Source organism: Leopardus geoffroyi, chromosome C1, assembly GCF_018350155.1.
Source record: "Leopardus geoffroyi isolate Oge1 chromosome C1, O.geoffroyi_Oge1_pat1.0, whole genome shotgun sequence".
In the NCBI taxonomy this organism is placed as follows: Eukaryota; Metazoa; Chordata; class Mammalia; order Carnivora; family Felidae; genus Leopardus; species Leopardus geoffroyi.
Genome location: NC_059328.1, coordinates 205,660,451 through 205,688,256, shown reverse-complemented (window position 1 = coordinate 205,688,256; position 27,806 = coordinate 205,660,451). Strand labels below are relative to the sequence as shown.

Below are 27,806 nucleotides of genomic sequence, written 5' to 3'. Positions count from 1 at the left end.
TCCATCAAAAATAACTAAACATTAAAAAAATTATAAATCATTTGTGTGGAGGTCGCTGTGCACCTACCTGGCGAGAGCTGGGGTCGCTGCTAAGCATTTGACTTTCGGTATTTCCTTGTAGCACCACAACCTGGTGGAGGGGTGACTGTTACTATCTTCTCATCAATGAGGCAATTTAGGCTCAGACAAGGAGAGCAATTTTTCCCAAAGTTACAGTTAGTAAATGGAAAGTCTGGATTCAACCGGAGAAGTCTGGCTACTGACTTCACATCTTAACCAAGATTCTTTGCTTCCTTTCAGTGTATCTTTGTTTTTCTGATTTGATACATGTTCTCACATTTCAGTCATCCTAAACTGGGGATAGAATAACCCCCTTTCAGAGATAAGGGAATTAGCCAAAATATGGCTTATAGCATGACTTCCTAATTTCAGAATTAGTGGAGATTTGGGGACATAACTTTCAAGAAGGTCACAGTTAGGGGCACCTGGGGGGCTCAGTTGGTTACGTCTCCGACTAGGGCTCAGGTCATGATCTCACGGTTCGTGGGTTCAAGCCCCACCTTGAGCTCTGTGCTGACAGGTCAGAGCCTGGAGCCTGCTTCAGATTCTGTCTCCCTCGCTCCTTGCCCCTCCTGCACTCATGCTCTGTCTCTCTCTCTCCCAAAAATTAATAAACATTAAAAAACAATTAGGGACGCCTGAGTGGCTCAGTCCATTGAGCGTCCAACTTTGGCTCAGGTCATAATCTCACGGTTTGTGAGTTCGAGTCCCGCATCAGGCTCTGTGCTGACAGCTCAGAGCCTGGAGCCTCCTTCGGATTCTGTGTCTCCCTGTCTCTCTGCCCCTCCCCCACTCATGCTCTGTCTCTCTCTCAAAAATAAATAAATAGTAAAAAAAAATTTTAATTAAAAAAAAAGAAAGAAAGTCAAAGCTCTACTGTAAACCCTCTTACGGAAAGTACTCTGATGGTCAGACGTCAATAAAAGCGTAAGCACTAGAATATTTATTAAAAACAATTTCTCATCTGAAGTCCAAGCTCCCAGAAGGCCTACGCTCTGCCTGAGAAAGAGTCCTTCAGTGTGAAAAGACGCTGACTTTCTAATTTCTTCTGAAAATATCCAGTTATCTGATCGTGGATAAATTCCTTAGCTTTCTCACATCAGTTTCCCCATCAAGAAAATAATTAGCTGGGATAAGTCGTCTGCAAAATACCTTTTAGCTCTTCAGTGTCCAAACGTGTGAGAGGATAGTAAATCTTGTTTCCTTAGAGCTTGGAAGGAACCATCCATGTTGACTGGAGTTATCTGGGAAGGCTTCCAAGCAAGAGAGGAACTCAATAAAATGTGGGTAAATAAAGATGACGGAAGAGGAATGGGCGTCCCTGAGCCGGGAACAGTGCTGTCGTCCTCAGAGGTTGAGGAGACTGGATTTGGGGAAGACTTTGAAGGGGAGCAGAGGGCTTTGTTCTCTGGCTCTGGCTCATTCCTCAAATACTCATTGATTGCCTGCTCTCTTCTGGCTATTGAGAGCCATTGATCTCGGTAGAGTCTAGATATTTCATCCAACTCAAGGGAAGGTGCCACTGATAGCAAGATTTGTAATGTTTACCAAAATCTTTGTTCTGCCACTTTAGGTATGCAGAAGAAAGATAAGGAAAGCCTCAGAGTAAAGTTGACCTGAAGGTTATGGCGTCATTTAAGCAAAAGGGGAAAATAACAAATCAGCTGTTGGAAAAGTAAAAAAAAAAAAAAAAAAAAAAAAAATGCTCTCGGTTTGGTGTGATTGATGCTTTATTACCTTGTAGATGGGTAGTTCAGGGCACTAAGCAAATGATGATGTTTATTTAGATTTGGAATTTGGAACTGTCCTAGAAGGTCAGCCCATGGTTGTTACTTTGCATAGCTGTAAGAAGGGCATAATACTCTGTGGAGGATGATGGCTTTTTGGGCTTTCCCCCTGATGATGAACCCCGAGGGTTCTCAAAACGAACCCTTCTTTTGTACGTTAGAATCATTTGGGGTGTTTGCTATAAATACACATTTTTTTTTTTAGTTTTTTTTTTTTTTAATGTTTTTATGTATTTTTGAGACAGAGAGAGACAGAGCATGAGCAGGGGAGGGGTAGAGAGAGAGGGAGACACAGAATCCAAAGCAGGCTCCAGGCTCTGAGCTGTCAGCACAGAGACCGGCGCGGGGCTCGAACTCACGGACTGTGAGATCATGACCTGAGCCGAAGTCGGACGCTTAACCGACTGAGCCACCCAGGCGCCCCTATAAATACACATTTTTAAGGACTCATCACAAGAGTTTTGAGTTTGTGACCTGAATTTTTAACAAGCCCCCAGGTGGTTCTGGTAGGTGGAAGAATAGAATTTGGACTCCACTCTGAGCCCCTGTGCTCCCCACACCGAGAAGCCTGGTCGACACGGAGGTGAAAGTGAGTTGCTGGCCCCCTTGCCACCAAGTACAAGATTGAAGGGAGGTAATCGTGTTGCTTGTTTCTGTTTAACTTGGTAGGAATAGAAAGGCCTGTGGATCCAAGAAAGTGCAGGACCAGCACCCATCTAGGCCAATCAGATCAATCCCAGACAGGTAGAATTCAGCCGGTTCCACATATGTTTCGATTGGGTGCTCTGAATAATGTTCTTTCCAGTTAATTAAAAAAACAAATAAAAATAAAACTCAGGTAGATGCTTAAGGGAGAAGCAGTTCTGTCTGCTGGAGCGATACGAGTGCTTCTTTTCTAAAAATTTGTTTTAATGTTTATTTAGTTTTAAGAGACAGAGAGCAAGCCGGAGAGGGGCAGAGAGAGAGGGAGACACCGAATCCGAAGCGGGCTCCAGGCTCTGAGCTGTCAGCACAGAGTCCGAGGTGGTCCTCGAACTCACAGACCGTGAGATCAGACCCAAGTCCGACGGGGACGCTTAACTGTCTGATCCACCCAGGCGCCCCTAGGGCTTCTTTTCTATGGAAACCGTTTCTGGAGGGGAGGAGGAGTAATCTGTACAGCTCCACAGAAGTAAAAGGCTATCTGCTTGGGTTATAGGCATAAAATTATTGCAAATCAACTAAACAGTTATCAACTAAATAGCAGAAAGAAGACCCAGGCAAATTATCAACTACTAAGACTTTCAGAGCGAACGCGGGGACTAGGGATTCTAGGGGGAATCACAGCTCGCGGGTTGTTTGTTCTCTTCTCTCTAAAAACTAGGGAAATCCCTCCCCCCGCCACCCCCCACACACTGTTGCCAAACCAGGGAGGAAGGTCGCTTCAGGCCCTCAGGCACCTGCAAGACGTAAACGTTCCAGGAGGGAGGTCCTTCCCAGTGTTAGGATTCGGAGCTTTTGTAGATAAAAGGTATCAGAATTTTCTTGAGTTAAGCAAGCATTTGGTTAAAAAGAAACCTTGTTGGGAGCAGGGCTGGTTGTAGATTATTAGCCAAGAAGACCCAATAAATGGAAGTAGAATCCAGGCCAGCATCAGAGCTAGGAACGGAGCAATTTCCCGAATCGCTTGTGGGTGGCTGGATCACCGGTGATGTGTTTATCTCTTGGAAGTCTGTTTTGCATAAATTCATTCTGTGGTAAGCGGGATGCAGGCTCTTCTCCTTGTGGGCCATTCTCAAATCTTCCTTTTAGTCATCCTTGTAAAGAAATTAGGTGAAATGGGGTCTGCTGCCATCCTTCAAGGGAAGCATTTGGATTGACGTTTGCCGTCGAGTCTCCGCTTTCCGGATTAGACAGACTGAATAGTCAGCAGTAGAGAGCAGTGGGTGCCCCCCTTAGGACTCTGGTGAACGTACATTTTACTCACTTAGGGCGGAGACACACGTGGTGACACAGAGGTGTGGGGAAAGGCGGTCCCACCGAGGGGCTTTTGCCCTCACACCTCTGGGGTGGCTCTCACGTTGGCAGAGTCTGGAAAGTGATAGCCCTGTGGAAGGCTGTTCTGATTTTCGTAGAGGAGAGAGTGTCCCTCCCGACACCTACCTCAAAGGCATGTTTTTGACGTAGCTGTCACAAAACTAATCGCCAGGATGTGTTTGAACTCATACTGATTTTTTTTTTTTTTTTTTTGGAAGGGACGCGGCCCCAGGTGGCATCGTTATTACATATATTTTGAAACGCCATAACCTGGAACTCGTTCAGTGTGCTTTCCTCTGTGTCTGGAAGCCATGTTGACTTTAGGAGTCACAGATGGGTGTGGACCGGGGTTTCAACATTTTTCTCTCAGGGACACACCTTTGAACTTATGCTTTGAACACAGTGTCTTCCTCCCTCAACCATCAACTCCCTTCGTCATGTGCACATCTGTATTCTTCACCGATACAGATGTGGGGGCAGGGAAAGGATGACCTCCATTTCCCCATTCCAGCGTTCTAACAAGGAGCCACAAGCAGGAAAGGAGAAACCAAGTCAAAGGCAGACCAGACCAGGCTCATGATTGGTGGTAACCCATTTCGAGCGCAAAGATGCCAGTACTTGGAGATGTAGAGGGTTGGATCAGTAATGGGTTTATTATAATGCGTGCACATTGTTGAATGTAACTTTGGCATAGGTTCTATGCCAAGGTTGTTTGTGTGGCTCAGAGACATTTGACAACTTTGACATGACTACTTTGAGTGTTTGCTTATCCCCTGGAAGCTCACAAAATGGCTCAAAATGGTTCCTGGAGCAGGAACTGGAAATTAACATTCTACCCTTATAATAATGAGGGATTTAGTTCATTCATGTGCCTACTTAACAAACTAAAGTGGCCAATAACTGGATTGTTAAATCTTTTTTTTTTAATTTTTGTTTTTTAACGTTTATTTATTTTTGAGACAGGGAGAGACAGAGCATGAATGGGGGAGGGTCAGAGAGAGAGGGAGACACAGAATCTGAAACAGGCTCCAGGCTCTGAGCTGTCAGCACAGAGCCCGACGCGGGGCTCGAACTCACGGACCGCGAGATCGTGACCTGAGCCGAAGTCGGACGCTTCGCCTACTGAGCCACCCAGGTGCCCCAAGATTGTGAAATCTTAACTGTTCAGCTTTTCTTATCTTGCAATAGGATAAATAAATAAATAAATAAATAAATAAGAGACTTCGTATATTATAATAAATAATCAAATAATTAATTTTTTTGGAGAGAAACAGAACACATGTTGGGGGAGGGGCGGGAGAGAAAGAGAGAGACAGAGAGAGAACCCATACTAAGTGAGCCGGACTCAGGGCCCATCCCTAGAGTTTGAGATCATAAGAGCTCGAATCAAGAGTCTGAGGATCAACCTACTAAGCCACCCAGGTGCCCCACAATAGGATAAATTTAAATATCTTTGTGACAGTTGATCCATGGTTGAAATTAACTTTGGAAGCATCCCAGTGTATTTGCTTTGTCTCAGTCAGCCCCCTTCGAGAAAGAGCGCAGGTCACTCCCTTGATGAAGGAAAAGGGTCAGTGATGCATTTAGAATTTCTCGCTGCTGACGCATTTTCATTGGGAAATTCGGCACGTGGTATCTCTTCATTCATTTGTCCGTTCTTTCAAGCAAACATTTGTATTTGAAGTCTCTGAAAATCCAGCCATGACCTTTACCCAAAGAAAAATTCTGACTGGGTTTGAGTAGCTGTAATGTAAAAAATAAAATAGACATTTAGATAAAATATTTTTCCCTGTATCTAGAAACACAGCACTTGTTTAGTCCAGATTTGGCATGATACAGATAGATGGATGTAACTTATCCTATTTATATTACCTTTGTTCTTTTTTTTTTTTTTTTTTTTTTTTTTTTTTTTTTAATTTTTTTTCAACGTTTATTTATTTTTGGGACAGAGAGAGACAGAGCATGAACGGGGGAGGGGCAGAGAGAGAGGGAGACACAGAATCGGAAACAGGCTCCAGGCTCTGAGCCATCAGCCCAGAGCCTGACGCGGGGCTCGAACTCCCGGACCGCGAGATCGTGACCTGGCTGAAGTCGGACGCTTAACCGACTGCGCCACCCAGGCGCCCCATTACCTTTGTTCTTAAAACAAAACAAAAATAGCTTTTCGCGCACATCAAAGAAGGAAAGGGATATCATCCAGAATCAGCCCCGAGTTGGAAGGCAAAAGGACTTATTTGTATAGGAAGTAAATTTGCATATTTTTCCTTTCTCTCATGGTTCAGTCTTGAATTAGAATATCTTTTTGTTTTTCTACTTCCATTTGTGATCGCTGTGAAATCCTTGCCTGAGGAGTGCCAGGAATTTTGTAAAAATTATAGAATGCAAAAGTTAGTTGAAAGAAGATTTTGAGTCCCAGGCAAGCTGACTCTCAGCTCAAAAAGTACGTATGGCTTCTGCAAGCAGAAACAGGTCTAATGCTTTGAAGAATGTGAGAAATGATCAGTATTTTGGAGGCATTGAAGTGGTTAATCTATTAATCTATACTGGAGTAATGAATCTGCCCGTGTAAACATTTTCCAACTGGATTTTCGTGTTTAGTTTATTTCAGAGAGAAAGTTTAAAAGTGTTTCTAATTTTGCAGTTTCAATACTAAGCATGGTTAGAAGCCCTTCTTGGACTTTTCTGGTGATTCTTCTTGCCTGCCCTTGCTTTCTCGAGTGGTCTTAGGACATTGATTTGCTGCAATTGAAATAGTAGTATTCTTTTCTCTTTTTTTTAAATGCTTCTTTTTATTGAGGTGTAAGTGACAACATTACATTAGTTTCAGGTATACAAAATAGTGGTTCGATATTTGAATTTTTTTTTCTAATGTTTATTTATTACTGAGAGACAGAGAGAGACAGAGCGTGAGCAGGGGAGGGGCAGAGGGAGGAGGAGACACAGAATTGGAAGCCGGCTCCAGGCTCTGAGCTGTCAGCACAGAGCCCGACGTGGGGCTTGAACTCGTCACCTGCGAGATCATGACCTGAGTCGAGGTCGGATGCTCAACCAAGTGTTGCAAAATGTGTTGCAAAATGATCACTGCAATGAGTCCAGTTAACATCTGATTCTTTTCTCAACCTGACTCTAGCTGGGTGCACTGGGAGGAACGAGTGACTGTAAATTAGCCTTAGTAAATTAATTCCCAGGCCCTTGAGGTGTCAACGTGTCTTCAGCCACTTCCAGCCGGTATTTGAAGGACTTCCAGGGTACTTGGCATTGGGGGGCGGGGGGCAGCGCTTAAAGAATCAGATTTACCCACCCTACAGGGGAGTCGTGGAATCTGGGCAGAGGGGAGGATGTGCTGCCTTTTTCTCATGTTCATTTATTTATTTTGAGACAGAGAGCTTGCAGGTGGGGGAGGGGCAGAGAGAGAACCCCAAGCAGGCTCTGCACTGACAGGTATGGGGCTCGAACCCACGAAACGTGGGATCATGACCTGAGCCCAAGTCAAGAGTGGACGCCTCACCGACCGAGCCACCCAGGCGCCCCAGGACGTGCTGCTTTTTGACAACAAAAGGAACTGCCTTCCTGCAGACCGCAATGTCCTGCGGCGATTCTTCCCTTCCTGGCTCCACGGGGCTGTGGACACACCCAGTGGGGCTGGAAAACAGAATTCCCTGTGTGTCCCATTCCCGCATCATACACACCAAGCCGTCAGCCCACATATTCAAGGATTCCTAGCGTAGCAGCCTTTCCTGCTGGTTGCGCTGTTCCACCGAAGGATGTGCAGGGTCCTCGTGTCCCCAGGTAGCCCCGCAGGGCTCTTCTGCTGGTGGCAGAATCACTCTACTGCCATACCGGGCACAGGTAGGTGCCCAAACCTGAGTTTGCGAGCCCACCCTGGTAACCTGCGGCTACATTGTTCCATTCTAGAATTTGCTTCCCGATGGGCTCAAACGCTTCACGTTAGGACGTTAGGGAATGTCGACTGCCGTCTCTTCTGTAATGGACAATGCTAACACGAAGGCGGTTGAAAGTAACAGTGTGATCACATCCTTTCTCTTCCTGTTCTGATGGGTGAGTCAGTCTCCTGGCCTCCGTGTTTACACAGATCCTCAATAACAAATAACAGCTGATGGCAACTTGCTGTGGCATGTACAATAAGGAAAGGAGTTATATGACGTCTTAAAAGACATGGCCTTGGTCCCAATTTTTTTTTTAAAGAGGAAGAAGAAAAGGAGGGAGGTAGTGAGGGCCTTGTGCTAACAACCAGTTTGGGCAACACTGGTCCCTCTTTCAAGCCTAATGAGGTCCCATTCCCCCAAGGATTTTGATTTATTACCTGTTCCTTCTGGCCTGTGTGCCTTTGGTGTTTATTATTTTGATATTCAGTTAGCATAACACTGGACATCATTTCACTTCCTGAATCCGTTTTTTCTCCCCTTTCACGAGCTTGGTTTTGCGGTAGGTTGGATTTCCTCGTGTGAAAACAGCACTCACATTAAAACACCTTTTCTGTTTCCAGTGCTCTGTCTTCACGTTGAGGAAAATATACTCGAGGGTTTGCCCAACTGAAGGAAAAAAAAAAAAAAAGAAAAAAGGGCGCTCGATTTGGGTGTCAAAGCTCCAAGTGTCGCGCCTACAAACCTTTACCCTTCATGCCACATTCAGGGACGTTACCGAAGAGCTATGAAACATTAAAATTTGCTCTAAGACTAGGCTTAAAGATAGCGTGTGATGATCTTGGGGATGAATTTGAGTCAGAGATTTGATACCGGGGGCGGGCGGGGGATCTCCGAGCGTTAGGTCAAAAAAATTAGCTCTGCCTACAGGATACTCAACGCCTCATCCCAGATCCAGACCGTCTGCAAACTTGTCTTAGAAGATAGGCATTCTCTTGTTGGCACAAGTCAGGGTGTTCAGAGGCGGAAAGGATTGCCGGCCCTCAGGGAGGGGTGGCTGTTTCCCAGAAGTCATGGTCCCTGTGTGGAGAGAGGGAGCCTTCTGGTCAGTTTCCCCTGTGCTCTATGGATGGTGGTGACCGCCTTCACCCCCAGCTCCCCGTGGCTCCCTCGGACCTGGCAAAAGTGACCCTCGGTGACCGCTGTCCCTTTCTGTCCTTCCTCAAGAGACTCCTTATTTTAGTGTTTTCTTTGCTTAGCAATTTTTTAGATAATTTTCTCCTGCCAAAGCAGCGTAATATATACTAATTGCAGAAAATTTAGAAAGCATAAAGAAAGTTACTGGAGTGGAGTGAACAAAATGACCCATGAGCCTATCACTCAGAACCATTGTTAATATACTGTGTATATTCTTTTTTTTTTTTAATTTTTTTTTCAACGTTTATTTATTTTTGGGACAGAGAGAGACAGAGTATGAACGAGGGAGGGGCAGAGAGAGAGGGAGACACAGAATCGGAAACAGGCTCCAGGCTCTGAGCCATCAGCCCAGAGCCCGACTCGGGGCTTGAACTCATGGACCGTGAGATCGTGACCTGGCTGAAGTCGGACGCTTAACCGACTGCGCCACCCAGGCGCCCCTATACTGTGTATATTCTTGAGGTATCTCTTTTTCCTTTCTTTTTTTTTTTTTTTTTTGGCAAATGAATAGAATTTTTTTAAACTCTTTTTGTTTTTTGCTTTTTAAAAAAAATTTTTTTTAATGCTTATTCATTTTTTGAGAGACAGAGCGTGAGTGGGGGAGGAGCAGAGAGAGAGGGAGACACAGAATCCGATGCAGGCTCCAGGCTCTGAGCTGTGAGCACAGAGACAGACGCGGGGCTCGAACTCACGGACTGTGAGATCATGACCTGAGTTGAAGTCAGATGGATACTTAACCGACTGAGCCACCCAGGCGCCCCTGTTTGTGTTTTTGCTTTTTTAAAGAGAAAAGAGGGAGTGTGAGAGCTGGGGAGAGGGGCAGAGAGGGAGGGAGAGAGAGAATCCCAAGCAGGCTCTATGTTCAGCACAGAGCGCCACTTGGGGCTCGATCTCTTGACCCTGGGATCATGACCTGAGCCGAAATCAAGAGTTGGGCGCTCAGCCGACCGGGCCACCCAGGCACCCGTGTACTCTCTGCTTTTAATTTATTTGAAACTGCATTTTCTTCTGTATTATTGATTTATTGATTTATCTGTATGTGAGAGAGAGCATGTGCATGAGTGGGGTGTGCAGAGAGGGTCAGAGGGAGAGAGAGAGAGAGAGAGAGAGGGAGAGAGAGAGAGAGAGAGAGAGAGAGAGAGAGAGAGAGAATCTTATGCAGGCTCCATGCTCGGCATGGAGCCCAACACGGGCTCGATCCCACGACTCTGGGTTCATGACCTGAGCCGAAATCGAGAGCTGGACGCTCAACCGACTGAGCCACCCAGGCGTCCCGAGACTGGACATTCTAATTTGATTCTCTGTTTATTTCGGAGGGCTGTATCTGACAGAGGCTAAGAGCATGCCTTTAGTTGCATGACTACTTAAAACTATTTTAAATTCCGGGGTCTAGCACATATGGGGATGGCACCAAAGAGCATAGGAGCAGCAAGCTAGATAGAAAAGGAAAGCCGTGAGAGGTGTGGCCGCCACCTCGGAGGGGGTGACACAGGGGCAGCACTGGATTTCTTCTAATCAGATCAGGTTCCTGCTCTGCTGGCTGGACAACCTCGCTGAAGCTGTTTCCTAATCCAGGAAATGGGAGAACTCCTACTTTTCTGCGTTGTGTTGACGATTCAGTTTATTAAATGAGGTATTGTTTATGAAAGCGATCTGTCGATCAGCCCTGCAAGAAGCAGCTTAATAACATTATAATTGAAAAAGGTGTTCAGGCTTGACCTTGTGGGCTCGGGGGGAATATGGACAGAGTGAGCAAAGGTGGCTGGAAGCTGCAGATGGGCAGGCAGGTAAAAACAAAGATTGTCTGTTTGATTTTTGTTGTTGTTGTTAATGCATCCATGTAGTGGATGCGAGCTTTCTGTTAAGGTGGTCATCCAGCCTGAAATTGGGATTATTTTATTTGCTATTTCATGCTGGGCGCTCTCTCTACTTTAGCTTGTTTATTTTTAACTGGATGGGTACATTCTCCTCTAAAGCTAATATGTTTACTCTCTCACCTAAGAGACTCTTATCAGACATTTACTAGGGATTACAGGCTTCTATATCAGGAATCTTGCTGGATTTACACAAGAGTGAACAGGACAGGCATAGCTCTGTGTTTTAAACAACAGATAAGGTTTTGGAGAAGGGAGGGGAGGAGAAATGGGGAGTCCTGTTGGGTGGAGATGAAGCCTGGGCAAGATACATAAACAACTTTAATACGCGAAAGAATTTCTTTGTCTCTGCTCATGAGCCTCAGAAGCGGGAGGACTATTAAAAGGAAGGGTTGGGGCGCCTGGGTGGCTCGGTCGGTTGAGCGTCCGACTTCGGTTCAAGTCATGATCCCACGGTCCGTGAGTTCGAGCCCCGCGTCGGGCTCTGTGCTGACAGCTAGGAGCCTGGAGCCTGTTTCAGATTCTGTGTCTCCCTCTCTCTCTGCCCCTCCCCTGTTCATGCTCTGTCTCTCTGTCTCAAAAATAAATAAACGTTAAAAATAAATTAAAAAAAATAAATAAATAAAAGGAAGGGTTGGCAGGGCAGCACCGAGAACTCTGAAGTCGGACAGCCTCAGTGTAAACCCTGCCATACCCATTCCTTAGCCAGATGCCGGGCACCTCAACTTCACCTTTTTTGTGCTCCCATTTCCTCTTTGGTAAAAAGGTAATGAAAATAGTACCTGCCTCATAGGGCCGTTGTGGGGGAAATATAAGCCATTAATATCTGCGGGACTGGGCACCGGGGTGGTGCAGTCAGGTAAGCATCCGACTCCTGATCTTGGCTCAAGAGTTCGAGCCCCCAGTCGGGCTCTGCGCTGGTGGTATGGAGCCTGCTTGGGGTCCTGTCTCTCCTTTTCTCTGCCCCTCCCCTGCTTGTATGTGCACGCGCGCACGCGCTCTCTCTCCAAATACATAAATAAACAAACTTAAAAAAACCATCTGCAGGACTGATCCGTGCCTACTTTGAGCGGAATCCTTATGTAGGGTTTGTGAAGGTGGTCCTGCGAAAGAATGGGCTTCTAGATATTACGACTCTGAGCAGACCTATGCGGATCTCTTGTCTGGGCTGGGGGCCACCACACCTGGCTGTAAATATCTAGGTGGGAATAAGGGTGGAGTGATACGGCTTCACATCATGCTATGACCCCTCCATCCCATGGGGCTGAGTCGTTGTTCTAAATCTGGAGATTGTGAAGGTCTGTCCAGGGCAACTTTGGAAGAATGTGTCTATTCATTTCCGCCACCTCTTTCCAGGGTCGTGTTTTGCATTTCTCCCTTTCTCTCTCTGTTTTCCCATGAGGCACTGGGCAGGTGCATGTGGACGTCAGAGATGCTTGTCATGGGGGAATAGAACATATTTATTAATGTAAATCCTTTGAACCAAGAGTAGTGAGCGGTGGTGAATTTACTGGACTTCCACACCGTCCTAGTTTATTCTTTTGTGTTGTTCTAAGACAGATTAGTAGACTGGACTTGAAGACCGCTTCTCAATTTAAACACGTGTGTGTGTGTGTCTGTGTGTGTGAATTCTTCTTGACCGTGGACCCTAGTCCCCGAGCACCTAGAGGAAAGACAGATACTCGGGAGGCATGCTTGCGTTTTACGCCCTGGTTCTGGAATTATACCGCTTTGTCCAGACACTGATTCCAAAACCCAGTAGCCATGTGCTCTCAACCAGCTGATTGACCCTTCTTGCCTCAGTTTCCTTAGTTTAAAATAGAGGTAATGTATTTCCTCATTTGTAAGATCATCTGAAGTATTTATGAGAGTGTTAAGCGCCGAGCTATAACCATCGGATAAACATTAGCTATAATTATTTTGGGGATGTGGTAAAGCTCACTTTGCCTCCTGCTTTGGCCATTTAACTGGTTGGCACCTTCGCTGGACCTTTGTTTTGTCGTGGTGAAAATCAAATAGGAAAAAGCAGGGTCTAATTCAGAGTTGCAGATGGGATCGTAGGCAATAGCCCGCCCTACTGGGGACACGGAGCCTGAAACTACTCAATAGGATTTTTCTTCCTTGCCCACCCCGAGCCTCTTTTCTTGGCAACACCTTTTCAGGGGAATCCTTATTTCAGGAGGAACCCGTTCTATGTGGAGGGTATAGGATCCACATTTACATTTCCCGGGGAGGACCTCAGGGCCACCTAATGGCAGTACATTTTGACTGCTAGGCCAAGTCCTGTGTGGCCCGTTTCTCATTGGTCTTCACATAACGTCCCCATTTCCCCGAGGAGACACAACTGAGGGTTAAGTCCCCCACGTCACTGTACAGGGCAGCTCCCTCGTGCCATTCCAGCCTGACGTCGGCCGCTGGCCTCACCGCCCCGATGGAAGGCGTCTCAGGTGTCCCCAGTGAGCATCCCCATAGCTGGAACTAATGGAACTACACAGAAGACATATCCCTTCCTCCCCCCCCCCCCCGGGGTCTTGTTTCACTTGAAAGCTCATTTAGGGAGCATATGATGATTCGTTTTCCTTCACAGCTCTAATATCCAGACCACGAGTCAGAAAATTAACCTTTTAACTTAATATATACGTGGTACATTGAGGCTGGTGCCGGTTTGCATCCGCCTAAGTGGTAAGTTTCAGGGGGCTTAATGGACGTCAGGGGGAGGGGGACCGATGGCGGCAAGCTTTGCCCTGAGGCCTCGGTGAATGCCGCCTCGCTTGACCGATCGGTCTAGTTGCCATCATCAATGTTTATCACATTCTTTTATGAGATAGAAATTTCTATCATGGGCATGTAATTTGGTGACTATTGAAAATCGTCAACTCTTTCAGAAGGTTATCAAATTATATATTTATGGATGTAGGAAATTTGCCCTCTTTTTTTTTTTTTCTCCTCTCCCTCGCATTTATCCCAGGTAAATGAGACAAGAGATAAGCACCCTTTGGGGAACTTAAAGCGTTATAAAAATAAATAAGGTTGTTATTTTAAAAACGGCATTCTCAATCTCTGACTTGAGCCAACACATACCTTAAATATGAGCGTGTTTATTTTTAATTTATTGGCAGTAGCCATAAAATGCGATCTCATCAAATCTGGATTTTTGGATGCGAGTGAAGATCTCTTATGTGGTGACTGATCCAGGTGGTAGTAATCTGAATTGATACTTGAGATGTTGCAAGTATTCAGAAGTTTAAGTACAGATTTCTTTTTTTTTTTTTTTTAATGTTTAAAGTTTATTTATTTATTTTGAGAAAGGGAGAGAGAGAGAGTGCAGGCAGAGAGAGAGGGAGAGGAAGAATCCCAAGCAGACTCTACACCATCAGTACAACACTGGATCAGGGGCTCGAATCCCCATGCTGTGAGATCATGACCTGAACTGAAATCAAGAGTCAGACGCTTAACCCCATGAGCCACCCAGACACCCCACAAATTTCTTATATGTTGTGTCTTCTTGTCTTAAGTCAAGCCATTAGGATATACAGCTGGTCTTAAGCCAAATGGTTTTGAATTGCGTGGGTCCACTTACATGTGGAGTTTTTTCAATAAATACAGTACAGTGCTGTAAATATGTTTTCTCTTCCTTACGATTTTCTTAATTTATTTTTAATTTTTCAAAAATTTTAAATTTAGTTTGGAGAGAGAGAATGCATATGCGAGCAGGGGACTGGTAGAGGGTGAGGGAGAGAGAATCTTAAGCAGACTTCACGCCCAGCATGGAGCCCAACATGAGGCTTGATCCCACGACCCTGGGATTATCATGTGAGCTGAAATCAAGCCACCCAGGAGCTCCCCTTGTGATTTTCTTAATAACATTTTCTTCTCTCTAGCTTCTTTTATTGTAAGAATACATAATACGTATAACATACACCATATGTGTTAATTGACCTTTATGTTATTGGTAAGGTTACCAGTCAACAGTAGGATATCAGCAGTTACATTTTTAGGGGAGCGGGAGCGGTGCCCCCCCCCCCAACCCTCACGTTGTTCAAGGGTCAACTGTATTTAAAGTTTATGTAGATAATTGAGCCTTTGGGAAATTTTGAAAGGTCAGCATCTAGGACCGTATTTCCTTATTTTTTCTAGTTTTCCTTTCCATTTAACACAGGTAATGACAATTGTACTTCCCAGGTAATGTTCGTTCTCATATAAGACCGGTTATAAGACTAACGTGGTGGGTCATAATGACTTCTAGATATACCACGAGTCAGCATGGACTAAACATTGCCCTGCACTTTCATTCTCAATTTGGCAAAAATACCTGCAAAGATATGGAGGAAAGATAATTTAATTTACCACTTGCCTTATTGAGTATAGTGTATAGGTGATCATACTTTCTCTAGTTTCTCAAGGTTTACTGTTCTTTCTTTTAGCCAGAAGCCTACCGTTGAAGCCCACTCGGGCAGAATCTGATGGGTTTCATGCTCCCCTGTGGATTGTGGAGTACGGATACTAAGGAGTGAGGGTGGTAACTGTCAGGAGGCAGAACACAGGAATGTCCAGAAGCCTCTTGCTCTAGAGTCATTCTCTTTGCCTCTGGCCTCCAGTCTACCACGTAGTAAACATTTCACTGCCCTCTACTAGTCAAGCATTGTTTGGGTGTCTCATTTTTCTCAATTGAAATACATCTTATTTTTTATTGCCCCTTCAAAACACTTCTAACCACCTACCATTGTTTACATACTTTGAGTATTTTATTTTATTTTATTTTATATGTCTGTGTTATTCTCTTTCCCCACCAAATTGACAAGGAATTTTTATTTATTCCTAGCAACATAGAACACTCACTGATACACACTAGATATGTAAAAGTATTTATTCAATAAGTTGGTTAATCTGGAAATTCACTGATTCAACTCACACTTCTTAGAGTTTGACCTCTCAAACTCTAAGTTAAAGTAGCAAAAGTGTGTTTCCGAGCCCCAGTAACTTTGCTGCTCACATTACTCAGGCTATTAACCAGCTTCTCAAATTCTAGATGGTCCTAGACAGTTTTTTAAATACAAATAATTGTTAGGATTTAATTTTTATTATCACTTTTAATCTATAGCAAGGGGGGTATTGGCTTCTAAGTAAAGATATTAAGGATGCGATTGAACTCTCAGAAGGGAAGATGCGAGGAAAATGGAACCCAAGTAAATGAAGTGGGGAAAGACCCTGTTTGAATCATGTTCTTGGGTGGGTGTTTATTGGATATTTGGGGGGGGGGCGGGGTTAATTCCAGTAGCTTCCCTGAGCTTTACTGTAATAGCAATCTGTCGTCTTTATATAATGTCTAGGTTAGTCATTGCCTAGGGGTTGTCAGCTAACTTTTTGATTCATTGTGGTGGATCAGCTGAACCATTCCTGCAGTTAAGCTTCTACCTGCTCCACGTGTTCTCAAAGGTTACAAACACCTCTGACGTTGACAATCCCAGCCTCTTGCTAGAGCTCATCCTCCTTGACAGCTTCCTTGACTGTTTGAAATTCTAATTTTGTACTTCCTTCATGTTTCCTCCATGATGAATATATATAGCCTTTGGCCATTGCCATTGGACACTGAAATTCTCAGGTGCTTTGCATGCACGGTGGGTACAAATGACCATGTGGGTACTCACGGTGGGTACAAGTGACCATGTCGAGAGCACACGGGGAGGGTTAAATGAGGGTTAAATGAGGTTAAATGAGGGTTTAAAGGGCAAGTTGGAGGTGAAGTTGGCTGCTTGAAGTTAGGCAGGTTTCTGGTGGTGCTCAGGAAATTCTAGTGTCCTTCTGACTCTTCGGTCTCCTGTATGCCTTGCCTTGGCACTTCCTTCTTCTCCAATTGCCTTTGAAATCTGGCATTTCTAATTCTTTCCTGAACTCTTTCTCAATCTGCGGCTCTTCCACTCCTGTGAGTTTTGTGTGCTTCCCAGATGTTTGTCACATCTCTGTCTCCAGTCGCACTGACCTCCACACCTGTCTTTCCAGTTGCTTCCTGGACATCTCAACGCAAACATCTCTGAGTCAGTGACCGCCTAACTGACTCCACGCCCCTCCTTGCAAACCTGACTCCTCTTCCTCTAAGCCCTTTTTGGTTATAAATATCTCTACTCTCTCAGGCATTTGGCCTAGAGACCTTCCAACCAATTTCAGTCCCATTTTTTATATATTCTGAGACATCTAATGGGAAGGGAGATACTGCTGTTGGTTTGGTGTTGGAGAGGACTTTCTTCCTTTCCCCATTCAAGGGCAAGTGGGAGGTGAAGTTGGCTGCTTGAAGTTAGGCAATAGCTGCTTGATTGACATTCACAGTAGGAGGTCACGGTCTGAGGGGATGAGAATAGGGAAGGAATTATTGCAAGATGTCCCTGGGTTAACACTGGGGACCAAGCCACACCTCACTGTGTGTGGAATAACCAGACTCTCGCAATCTCTACTTTTCAACCACCTGCAGATACCATTAGGGCTCGTAAAATGCAAATAGATTTTTAAAGAGTCATTGAATACGTAGTAACCTTTTTCATTGTATAATATGTCAGATAATGCATACTGAAAGTGCAACTCTCAGAATGTTAGGATGTCATATTATGAAACATGGATGCAAGGGTGATTGGCTTTCTTCCCTTCATTCGGGCACCAGCACATAGGAAAAAAAAAAAATCAGAGCTTACAGGAACTTTCAAACGTAAGATTTGGGGGAGAGAAATTGAAATTGGAAACCTTGAAGGGCGCCTGGGTGGCTCAGTTGGGTGGGCGTCCGACTTCGGCTCAGGTCATGATTTCACGGTTCATGGGTTCGAGCCCCGTGTCGGGCTCTGTGCTGCCAGCTCGGAGCCTGGAGCCTGCTTCAGATTCTGTGTCTCCCTCTCTCTCTGCCCCTCCCCCACTCATGCTCTGTCTCTCTCTCTCTCTCTCTCTCTCTCAAAAATGAATAATAAACATTAAAAAATTAAAAAAAAAAAGAAACTGAAAACCTTGAAACATTTGAAGAGTGAGTTTCGGATTCATACTTCCTGAAAACACATCTGTTATATTCAGGATAAGATACTAAGCTCTGTGTGTGTGTGTGTGTGTGTGTGTGTGTGTGTGTGTTGTGATATAACTATGTCTAGGATAAATCTTATCCTCTGAGTTTATCAGTTGCTTGCTGGATCATAAGGGGCATAAATGTGCAAATCAGCATAAAGGTGCTGTGTACACAAAAATAAACTTGAGTTCTGATTCCTGAAAGCAGCAATGCTTGATAGAAGAGGCGATGGTTGGTTTTAGGTTTTGAAGAGAGGTTAAGCTTTTCTTATTTGTAAGTGAGTGGGACGGTGTGGACCATTCAAGTAACATCAGACGGTCTGCAGTCTGGTTTGATTGCATGTAGGATAGTTGAGGGACAAATTAGGGCAGGATGTCGGGGCTCTTGGGTTTCTATACTCTTCTGTTTGACTTTCATGGTATATACAATGGGGCGCATGAAAGATTTTAAACAGGCTTGTCACCATGAGCGTGAACATTATATTTTAGTTACTTTGTGAAAGGAGTATTGAAAAATTAGCCTTGGGTGTCTGGGTTGCTCAGTTGAGTGTCCGACTCTTGATGTCCACTTAGGTCATGATCGCATGAGTCGTGGGTTCGAACCCCACTGTCGGTCTGCATGCTGACAGTGCAGAACCTGCTTAGGATTCTCTCTCTCCCTCTCTCTGTCTGCCCCTTCCCCATGTGCTCCTTCTCTCTCTCTCTCTTTCAAAATAAATAAACTTAAAACAATCTATAAAAATTAAGTCAAATTAATGGCGAGTAAAGGCAAGGGGAGACGAAACAAAAGAGGTGAGGATAGAGAGAAAAACCGAGAAACTACAGAGGAAGAAACATAATCCTCCAAGAAATGGAAAAGGCAAGGCTGGGACTCTAGATTGTGCTGGAGGTAACCTGCTCTTGTTTATTCGGACTGTGAGTTTAAAACGTTCCCTTTGCCTTACATTTGAGAGGTTGATTTGGTGGTTCCCCCACTACGCACAGGTCTTTCAATGTTCTGTTAGCCATAAAACTTGACAAGGCTCCCTTCCTAAGGGACAGTTGTAGGACTAGCTTTGAGTGCCAGCAGGGGTAATACCTTCGGGGACCAGAGTCTCCTGGGGAGGATGCGTTTATAGCCGAACAGAAGAGAGACGTTCTTTCGGATTAGCCTGAAGAACTGCAGAAAAGGGAATGAGTTTTCTCCGTGTCAATTGTCCCTTCCTCTTCTCCTCTTCTCTCTTTCCCTCAGTCTTGCTTTCAGCCGCCAGCTGTTTTCCACCTTATAGTGCCCTGGGATTAACATCAGCTCTGCTGCCCGTGACTCAAGGTCCAAACACCCCTTTCCAGAAACAATGCCTTACTTACAGTTACAGTGAGGAAATCTGTGTTACCTTTGTGGCCACAGGACCCGGATAATCTTAGTACTTACTAGTCTCAAAGCACAGATCTTGTTTTGTTATTTTCTACCCCTTTGATGCTTTCACAAATGTATGTAAAACTACATTTACAGGCACCCTAGCTGTTATACTGCACTATGATTTGTTGAAAACATGTGGCTGCTTTGTTAGTAAAGGAACCTTTGCCAAGAGCATTGTGTGTGGGAGAGTGTGACTAACTAGGCAAAGGGACTTATCTCTTATCCTATCTGTCTCAGCTCTCCGGGCTGCCTTTGATATGACTTATTTCTTCCCCCACCAGCCCCAACCCCTCCAGCCTTTCCTGCTATCATTCCTCCCCAAGTTATTCATATCTAAATATTTTCGCTTTTCAGGACTAATCTGTTCTCTGGATTCATTTTCTGTTGGGTGATCTGAACCACGCTTTTCCTACTTCCCTGAGTGACGGGTACTCACAGAGAGCATTAAAATCCTGCCTCCCCTGCTCCTCTGCCCTCTAAATATTAGCAGCAGCCCTTCTTGCCTTCTCGTGTTAGGATCGTCTTGTTCCCCTTTTGGCAACTTTTCAACGGAGCCTGTAATGCTGCGAGGCTGTTTGAGGGGAAATCTCAATCCCGATGGCCAAGAAACACAGAAACAGGAAAGCGAACCCGAAAAGAGCTCTATAAAGTCGCGGCCAAGAGTTGGACTGGGCTACCTTCTGGGTCCAAACTTCTAGAGGTGGTCCTCAAAGTTCAGATGCTAAAGAAGCCATTTATTCATCCATCTATTCACTCTATAAACATATACCGAGCTGCTAGCATTACAAGCTACTGTCCTCAGTATTAGAGCTCTCATAGTAAACAGGATGGGCATATTGGCTGCCGTTGAGCTTCAGGGAAGATGTGTTCTATGGGGGAAATGGACAGTAAACCTCTAAATACACAGTTCATTACTTAATTACAGTTGTGCCGAAGGAGGGGGTATAAAGAGGGTCTGTAAGAGAGAGACATTCTCATGGGAAGTTTCCTCATTTCTTTTTTTTTTTTTTAACTTTTTAAATTTTATTTTTGAGACAGAGAGAGACAGAGCATGAACGGGGAAGGGGCAGAGAGAGGGAGACACAGAATCCGAAACAGGCTCCAGGCTCCGAGCGGTCAGCACAGAGCCCGACGCGGGGCTCGAACTCACGGAGCGCGAGATCATGACCTGAGCTGAAGTCGGCCGCTTAACCGACTGAGCCACCTAGGCACCCTATCCTCATTTCTTACAAGCTGGAGATACGGACCATTTTATACTGAAGAATAAAGACTGAGTTCCATGGCCGTAGGGGCAATCAAGGGAAATGGGCATGAATGATACTGGATCTGAACAAATCTACTTTGATTTTTCAGCCTTCCTGGTAACCAGCCAGCTAGTCTCCCAATTAGGTCACCAGCAGTTCTGTGCAGAAACAGGAAAGCGAGGTCCTCACTTGCAAAACACCAGCTCACGGCCCACACCAAGAGCTACCGAATGTCAGCTGGGAACCTCATAAACTTCATCTACTTCTGCTGCTGTTGACAGGGTCTTGTCAGCTGCACTCTTGCTTCTGGTTTGAATCACGCTCAGGAATCTGGCCCCTAGGCTGGTGGCTGTCAGTGGGTGCGGTCCTGTGGCCGCCATCCAGGTGTGGCCTGCCGTAAGCCCCGGGCCTGGTGACCAGCTCCTAAAGGCTGTTGTGTTAGCAAATGCACGAGGTGCTTGGTAATGAACGGTGGAAGTGATGGCCCGGTCTGCTCAGGTGGATCTAGACATGACTCACATGGAAGGACGGAGCCAAGAGGAAACTCTAAAGTTCCTTCTTAGGTCATTTGTTTGGTGTCTTAAGTCCACTGCAAGGAACACCTTGTGACCGTGGGGAGAGCGAACTGAGCACCTCCGTGGCTTACTCGGAACCCAGCTATTAAGCCCAGCTCCACTGTCTCCCCCTCCCCTAGGTGACCATCATGTCTCTCTGGCCCCAGTAGCCTCCCTCTGGTCCCTGTTCCACCAGCAGTCAAACGATCTTTCGAACGTTTGCAGCAAACCGCGTTGCCGTGTTGAGAACAACCTTGAAACTGTGCGCCGAGTTTACGTCTTACAGTGCGGACCCCGCGGGACTCGGAACTTGGTCTCAGCGCTCTTGAAGCGTTGCCCAGAGACGGTGCTAGTCTTTCCATCCCTCTAATACCCACTCAGCACGGGGCCACTGCAATGTTTTCTTTTTCCTTGAATGCTTCTCCATGTAAAGTTTCACATGTATTGACACCCGTTTAGCTCAGCGCCCAACTCACTGGTCCCCTATGAAGGGCGGTTCCTGAACACCTGTTCTCAGCCCCTCCCCACCTCACGCTTCCACATCACACATGTCGTTCTCCTGTTAAGTGACACCCTGCCACTCGAATGTCCGCAACTGGAAGCACAGACCTTCTCAGTCCTCCTCCTGAGCCAGGCGCGTGTAAGTGATCGACAATATATGGAGACTGAGTGAACCCAGACACCAGAAAGAAAAGACATTTCTTTCCTCCATTCTCTTTTCTTTGACTTTAATAAGTGGCGAAAAGAACACAAGAGACACTCAGAAATCTCTGCCAAGACAGGTAAAGAGAAAGTTCGCTAAAGAGTTGAGAGTTAGGGGGCGCCCGGGTGGCTCAGTCGATCGAGCATGCGATTCTTGACTTTGGCTCAGGTCGTGATCTCCAGGGGCGTGAGATCGAGCCCCGTGTTGGGCTCCACGCTGAGCTTCGAGCCTGCTTGGGATTCTCTCTCTCTCTCTCTCTCTCTCTCTCCCTGTGCCGATCTCCTCTGTGCTCTCTCTCTCTCTAAAACGAAACAAAACAAAACAAAACGAAACAAAACAAAAAATTAATGGAAAAAAAAGTTCAATGTTATGAATTTATTGGAGGAAAAAAAAAGGTTGTTTGTGTGAGGCAGTAAATCAGACCCTTGCTCCTGGTTCCACAGCTGGTAAGTGGCAGAGCTTAGATCCTGAGTTCTATGGATGAACCTGCACCAGTCCCCAAAGGGAGAAGTCTGGTGTCCTTACAAGAAACCAAGGCCCGGGGGCGCCTGGGTGGCTCAGTCGGTTGAGCGTCCGACTTCGGCTCAGGTCATGATCTCGCGGTTCGTGAGTTCGAGCCCTGCGTCGGGCCCTGGGCTGACAGCTCAGAGCCTGGAGCCTGCTTCAGATTCTGTGTCTCCCTCTCTCTCTGCCCTTCCTCCGCTCATGCTCTGTCTCTCTCGCTCCCAAAAATGAATGAGTGTTAAAAATAAATAAATGTTAAGAAACCGAGGCCTGGAGATCTTAAGCTGGTAAATGTTGGGACCGGGATCCAGGTCTGCTGTCTCCAGAGCCTGGCCTCCTGGTAGGCGTGCTGTCTGAATTCACTTCCTGTGCTTCTACGTAAGCGTGGAGTGGATTCTTGGTTGTGTTTTTGACATACCATGTGTAACCTTGACATAGCCTTGAGGAAAAAGAGCTTCATTTTGTTCATGCAAATGATCATTCACCTGCCAATTTTTTTTAATGCCTTCCTCCCTCCCCCCCTCTCCCCCGCCAGGCTGGGGAAGTATTTATGACTTCATCATTCTTTCTTTCTTTTTCTTTTCTTTTCTTTTTTTTTTTTTTTCACCTCCCTTCGAATCCAAGCCTCCTTCAGAATGACTCAGCCTCAGGGCTAGGAAAAAAATGTTTCATATCCTAATACGTAAAATGCAGGTCCTCTCTTGGTCACAGCTTTCTAGACACAAAAGTGATCTACTTTTGACGGCTGGTTGGAAGGACTTGCTAATGATTTTTCATTGCTTTGTGCTATATAGGAAGGAAGAGTTATTAGCAAAGAGATTAAACCATTTTCGTATACCTAGATGGAGGTCTTGTAGATCGAATCCTAGAAAAAGTTTTCAATTTGCTATGCTGTACGTAATCATGTTTGAAGGTTGGTCTAGAAGTTTGTTGTGGATGAGTAAAGGTTTTTGTGCATCTGAGATGAATTTAGTTGATGTTAGTGACAGACATGCGGTTCGTTCGTGTTTGATAATCAGCGTGATTTGTCCTCCATATTTCTTCAGATGGGTCACCATTCACTTTCCTCCCATCTGTATTTTACAAAGGAGGGGGAGTTCTACTTTTTCTTCCTTCATGACCCAACCCTGTGGGAACATGTCAGCATCACGGTCTCATTTTTGTTTGTATTAATTGTATTAATATCAATTTTCATCACGGTTGCTCATGTTTGATATTTGGGAGGAGACACAGACGCACGAGCAGATTATGACTTGGGATTTCCCCTGACATCCCTCTTTGTGATTTATAATTTATAACTGGGAAAGATTTACCGACCAAACTGATAATCCTTCCCAGCAAAAGATAAACACACTTGTTAAATCATCAGTGTAAGTCAGATGCACTTGAAAGGGACGAAGAATTCACCTGCAAGCACTTTTGGCATCTTGCTCTTTCCCACGGATCCAGACTGATGACAGAGAAAGCCGAGGCTGCCAAAGCCCTTTCCCTGGGAGCACCTCCCAGAGCCCCTGGGGGGTGGGACCAGCCCGACCTGCCCTGCCATCCTGAGGATCTAGAGATCAGCCCTTTGTGCTTTACCACAGGAGAAGGCACGGATGTGTGTGTTCCAGTGCTGTGGACCTGTGGAGTCCAGATCTGTGAATGCACAGGTCCCCTGACCCCATCTTGTTCATGTGGTTCTTTAGGAAGCTCACCTGTAAGCCCCCAACAAGGTGCCAGGCCATCCTTGTCCAGGCAGGTGCATGTGGGCGCTCCAAGTCACCCTGCACATTCCTGCTAGCAATTGAAACTGATTTCTCAGGACGCGGGTCTGTCGACCGGATGTCTTCAGAAGGCATTGAATAAATGATCAAATGCTCCCCGCCTGCATGAGTGTAACTGAGTCAGTGGGAGAGAATGCGTGGGTTATACACTATTTTGTAGCAAACGCATCCCTGTTATCTCGCGTCTGGTTCTCTGGTTCTTGCTCTCATCTCTTAGATTGCTACTATACTGCACCAAAAACAGACGGTGCAGATTCCCCATAAATTTCACTTGGTCTAGACTAGCACTCTTCTGGGAGCTCCTTGGGAATTTTTATTTTGTTCCCCTCAGACATAAGCAGTGTCGGAATGGTCAAACACATAGAATATTAAACGTTGGCCGATAGTTCTGAGAAATCATTAATCCACTACCCGCAGTGCCAAAAGCAGACGTTTAACCTGATCGCATCCGTGACACATGAATCACTCTCTTTTTATTAGGAGTACTCAGAATTCGAAAATTCTCTTTAAAAAATTCCCAATCGTGTTCAAAAGGCAAACAGCCCAGGAACTCACGATCAAAACCCTCAGCAGAGCATCGTGAGTGCGTTGCTAATAACTGACATGGGGGAAGTCAGTCTTTTAAAGCTATTTTTTTTTTTTTGTTGCTGTTTTTGAGATCCTCAGGCCCCATCAACATAACAAAAAGGAAGAAGGGGCGCCAAGCAGTTATTACTGTGCTGTTATTCCCGCGGCGTAAATCATGATTTGTGACAACCCGGGCTGTAAAGTCGTTGCGGTGACAATGACGAGCAACGCGGCTGGAGTTAATCAAATAATTATTTAACACGTGTTTCTCTTGATCTGGCCCTGCCTTCAGACCATATTTCATTCTTTCCCAGTCTTCTTTACCACCTTGACTTTTAAATGGAGCAAATAAGCACGTATAGGATGTACGCGGAGTTAATGAGGAAACCATTTCTGTCTCCAGTCGGGCTGTGAGCTCCCTAAAAAGAGAGTCCTTGTCGCAGTCAGCTTACTGGATGCCGGGAGCACCCGCTGCGGTTGGCAGTCACTGTCCTTTTTGAACTTCCGGGGTAGCTTCCTGGCTTCAACTCTTTTGGAGTATGCCACACAGGGGTCGCTTACTCTTTCAGATGCATTTTTCTACTCCATTCCTTCCGCAAGCAGATGGCCCGGGTTAGGTGCATAGGGAAGGACCCCATAGTAGTCTGCAGGCACTTCTGCCAGAGAACATTCCTTAAAATGTGAGGGTGAGCAGGGGCGCCTGGGCGGCTCAGTCGGTTGAGCGAACGACTTCGGCTCAGGTCGTGATCTCACGGTCGGTGGGTTCGAGCCCCACGTCGGGCTCTGTGCTGGCAGCTCAGAGCCTGGAGCCTGTTTCCGGTTCTGTGTCTCCCCCTCTCTCTGCCCCTCCCCCATGCACACTCTGTCTCTCTCTGTCTCTTGAAAATAAATAAATGTAAAAAAAAAAAAAAAAAAAAAAGAGAGATGTGAGGGTGAGCAGTGGTCTGTTCTGTTCCTGAAGGCAACAGCTTCACGTTTCTGTCAACTTTTATTTTTTATTTTTTATGAAATACAACTTATTTTCTTTTATTTGTGCTTTAGTTTTTTTTTTTTTTTTTTACTGTTTCTTTATTTTTGAGAGAGAGAGAGAAAAAAAAAACAGCACGAGTGGGGGAGAGGCAGAGAAAGAGGGAGGCACAGAATCTGAAGCAGGCTCCAGGCTCTGAGAGCCCGACGCGGGGCTCGAACTCACAGACCGCGAGATCATGACCTGAGCCGAAGTCAGACGCTTAACTGACGGAGCCACCCAGGTGCCCCTTCTGTCACCTTTTAGAGCCTAGTACGTGTTCCATAAATATTCACTATCGTTATTACAGTTACTGTTACTATGTAAAGGTTTAATAAATGTTTGCTAAAACATGAGTGGCCAAGTGAACAAATAAATGCACATGCCTCCTAGTGGGGTAGCTTTCTACATGCCGATGCTAATCACACAGACTCAGTATTAAATTCAGATGCGGTAGTGTTAGGTGTGGAAGATAAGACAGCTGCTTCCTTTATTCAGTGGCTTGACCTGGTATTTGTAATCAGTAGATATGTAATGAGCCACTACCAGTCTTTATGGACCCAAATACCAAAGGGTGAAAGAGACAATAGCAACTCATCAAAAAACCTGGCCCTCTCTGAAATGTCACGGGTAATCAAGTTCCATGTTAATGGCTTTAGATATGGATAGTACATCACTCTGAGTGATGTACTATCCACGGTGAGGATTGATAGTTTATATGGCAGGACTTAATCGAAATCTTTCCGAAGTATTCCCTTCAATTTTCAGTAATTTATGTTCAAATTGAAGGCAGAGATTAGGTGTTTTTAAAAACATGATTAAACGCTTTCTGCCTTTAGCTCATCTTAAAGTATTGTTTGTTCTTGATCGTCTTTCTTTATAGGGTGGTCATTTGTGTTTTTAGTAACCTTCTGTTTCCTTTCTTCATACAGATTTTAACATATTAGAAAAGCCGATAAGCTTACATTTTGTCATAATCTTAAAATATTTTTAAGTCATTCAATTAAGTTCTGCTCCATATACGTGAACATTATGTCTTCAAATAGAATAGATAAATGGAAAACAAATATCAAATTAACATTTCTTCAATCTCGAAGTTTACTTACGAAAGTCATGGTCGTGGATATGTGAAATTTAGGTATGAGATAAAGGGAAAAAATACAAAATTTGGAGAGTTTAGGGATTAGATTGTTTCCCTGAGTTAATTGTTTTTCGAGTCAATGTTAAAATCCCTTACTTTTTTTTTCACATAGAAAATTTTCAGTGCCCTATGCGGAAGAAGAAGAACAAGGCTTAGAGTAAGTGTAGGGAATCTTTTATCTAACAAACTACACATTAAAAAAGAAATTATTCGGGGTGCCTGGGTAGCTCAGTTGGTTAAGCATCCGACTTCAGCTCAGGTCATGATCTCATGGTTGGTGGGTTCGAGCCCCGCGTTGGGCTTTGTGCTGAGCCTGGAGCCTGGAACCTGCTTCGGATTCTGTGCGTGTTTCTCTCTCTGCGCCTCCCCCACTCATGCTCTGTGTCTGTCTCAAAAATAAATAAACATAAAAAAAAGAAATTATTGCAATTCCAGTAATAATCACAAATAGTAATTTGCTGTGCTGCCTTCTACTTTGAAATTGTCATCCCTTATCAAGCTGATGTAATTTGTTTCTAACAGTGCTCTATCCTGATCCATTACAAATTCATAGTAACTCTTAGAATTGTCCTGATTCAATAAATAAAAGTTTCTAACGACACTGTAATCAAACCGGGTAACAACCTCGGGGTTTTTAGAACAAATGGAATAGATTATGTCTTTTTCAAAAGTCCCAAAGCCACCCTTCACTTTATCTATCACTCAAGTAACTTACATCTGTATTTGGAAGCCTGATTGCCTTTGTTGGAGCCCTTAAAAATTCCCCCACGAGGGAGAGCCCCAGGCGTACCAGCCAAAAGTTGCAGGTACAGAGATGACAGCCAGAAATCTTCATTCCCATCACTAACTTTACACAATAAGGAGGAGGGTTGTGTAGAGTTTCTGACAATGCAATGAGGTCTTGTCAACGTGCGGAGTCTGCTAATTAATTCCATGTTTAATTGAACTTTGTCTACTTCGGACCTTCTGTTGTTCAAGTTGGCTCCCTCCAAATTCACCAAAAGAGAAATAGCTCCTTCCATAATTAGATTGTCTGTTTCCCAGGCAAGCAGGGGAAATAATAAGT

General features: G+C 45.0%; 1 protein-coding gene and 1 long non-coding RNA gene across 6 annotated transcripts in view; one reads left to right on the top strand and one right to left on the bottom strand.

The window, feature by feature from the left end:
* Window positions 1-27,806, top strand: part of EPHA4 (EPH receptor A4) — a 152,230-nt gene that overhangs the window by 32,999 nt on the left and 91,425 nt on the right. The gene's annotated exons all lie outside the window — the stretch shown is intronic.
* On the bottom strand, window positions 4,158-9,505 carry LOC123599529. Its single transcript, XR_006713179.1, has 2 exons — window positions 5,996-9,505; window positions 4,158-5,735 (listed from the first exon to the last, which is right to left on the bottom strand). It is a non-coding gene; the product is annotated as an uncharacterized LOC123599529 (long non-coding RNA).